Source organism: Mobula birostris, chromosome 13, assembly GCF_030028105.1.
Source record: "Mobula birostris isolate sMobBir1 chromosome 13, sMobBir1.hap1, whole genome shotgun sequence".
Classification (NCBI taxonomy): Eukaryota; Metazoa; Chordata; class Chondrichthyes; order Myliobatiformes; family Myliobatidae; genus Mobula; species Mobula birostris.
In genome coordinates this window covers 171,250-173,485 of record NC_092382.1, presented here as the reverse complement: position 1 = coordinate 173,485, position 2,236 = coordinate 171,250, and the positions used below count along the sequence as shown (strand labels likewise).

Below are 2,236 nucleotides of genomic sequence, written 5' to 3'. Positions count from 1 at the left end.
AAGCTGTAGCGAATTGTTTACGGAAGTGTTTGCAGAAATACTTCACACACCAGACACATAATATTATATGTTGCGTACAACGAACACGTGGCGTTACATTTTACACTAGGGTAGTGTACTCCGATTAATCCCCATGCGAAATTGAGACATCCATGCTGAGAGTGAAAGACAGAATGGAAAGAAAACCGCCAGTTTGTCAAAACGACCGTGGCAGGACTCGAACCTGCAATCTTCTGATGACTTCTAATCAAGCACCGAAGTCAGACGCCTTATCCATTAGGCCACACGGCCGTGTCCTCTAAGATAGGCCAAGGAACGAAAATGGGAAATGCTGACTGCTGCAAGGAGTTTCCATGTATAGAATGTTTTCCTGACCGAGTTAAAAGTACTGGCACACAGTGATTTCATCCCAGGTGAACATTCAACCTTTGTTGTTAATATCTTCCTAATAATTCCTACTTTGGGCTGTTCATTTAAATTCAATATTCTGTCACGCAGAAAGGAATTCTCCAAGGCACAAGTCACGGTCTTTTGTAGCGGCGTTATATTCTGGGATTGGAATCTGTGAAAATGGTCCACCATATTCAATACATTATTCATAGAGTGAGCTCGAATACTTTTTAGATATATCAGCCGTTCGATTGGTATTCCAGAGCCAGGCAGCCATGTGTATGTGTCGGGTAAGCTTTCGGGTGATCGGATCTGCGGTTGTGCACAGCCGGGCCTGCCGTCATCGTGTCCGTAATGTGGTAGCTTTCAGGTTATTGCATTTGTCGAATACACGGAAAGTCGTTATTCTCGAACCAGATGGCAAATTTCTATAATATCTGTTTACTTGAAATCGAGCAATATGACAAGAATTTAATTTAACATAAATTTATCTCATTGTACAACTTGTAATGGGATCCTGAATTACCCCTATGAACTGTTGTTTTGAAAAGAGAGAGAGAGAGCGTTATTTAACACCGACTTGTTTGTAAAAGAGAGAGTGAGACGAAGACTAACGGTGGGACTGTCACTTTAAGGAACAAGAAAGAACTGCTTAACTGTTGGATTTCTGCTGAAGTGGAGATAGCACCGAGCAGCTCGTATGTTGCTATAGTGACCGAAGGCGGTGTTATTTAATAGACACTTGATCTAATGATTTTCGGCAGGTTGTTGACACTTCCTGCAAGGATTTTTGTCTGCTTACATTTCTTTCACAGAGAGAGGAAGGAGAGATTTTTGAATGGCAGGTGGTACCCAGTACGGTGAGATAAATAGGAGGTCAGATGATAAAGACATCAAGCACATGTTCTGGACAGTGAATGAGCACTGTTGTGCCCGGAGGAAAAGTGGGTTTTAGCGGATCAATTAGACGGATCGATCTGTCGTTTTTGCAGTGGAAAGAGAAAAAGGGTTGACTGGTGGGGTGTTGTCGATGTGTCCACCCTCGCCTGGGGGATAGCTCACCACAGAAAAGCGGTCCCCTTTGTAACAGTCAAAGTCTGTGACTGTTATATATAAAGTCATTGCTAACCTGTTTGATTGTCTACATTTATATTACTGTATTGCGTAGTTACTAATAAATATTATTAGTTTATAGCAATACCGGACTCCAAAGTGTTGGTTCTTTATTCCCGTCACTGGGTTCGTGACAAACTTAAAACACTCACAGGTTCTAGAGTTACAGAGAACGGAATCGATCCTTTTGCCACAGTACGTCCATAGCGTCTAAGGCGCCTACATTAGCTATTCCCATGTTTCCTGTGATTAGCACCAATCTCTCTGAACTCAGCTTTTCACGTCCTTGAATTCTGGTAAGCACGGCGAGCAAAATAAATCGACGTAGAATCTGAACATAAATGTGTGTACCATAAGCAGAGTCTGTAAGTGTTCTGAAGAAATTCAAGACTTCCAGTCACAAGAGTGAGCAGAGCAGACGAGGTGGCCGAGAGGTTAAGGCGATGGACTGCTAATCCATTGTGCTCTGCATGCGTGGGTTCGAATCCCACCCTCGTCGCGAGGTGTTTGTCTGCGAGACCATCTTCGAATTGATCACTTTAAAAGTTCCGAGCCTTCACCTTTTGTCACAGGGACGCCGACAGGTTGGTGTGTTAGTCATGAAAAAACCATATTCACCATTAGTTCGTCACCAAATTTGGCCACAACACCACAAAATATAGGAACTGAATTCGGCTATTCGGCTCATCGATGTTTCTCCGCCAACCCATCATGGCTAATCTCAACCCAATTC

At 43.1% G+C, this 2,236-nt stretch overlaps 2 non-coding genes across 2 annotated transcripts; one reads left to right on the top strand and one right to left on the bottom strand.

The window, feature by feature from the left end:
• Positions 1-202: 202 nt before the first annotated feature.
• Positions 203-291, bottom strand: trnar-ucg (transfer RNA arginine (anticodon UCG)). Its single transcript is given in 2 exon segments — positions 203-238; positions 255-291. It is a non-coding gene; the product is annotated as a tRNA-Arg (tRNA).
• Positions 292-1,920: 1,629 nt separating this feature from the next.
• trnas-gcu (transfer RNA serine (anticodon GCU)) lies at positions 1,921-2,002 on the top strand. Its single transcript has one exon. It is a non-coding gene; the product is annotated as a tRNA-Ser (tRNA).
• Positions 2,003-2,236: the final 234 nt, after the last annotated feature.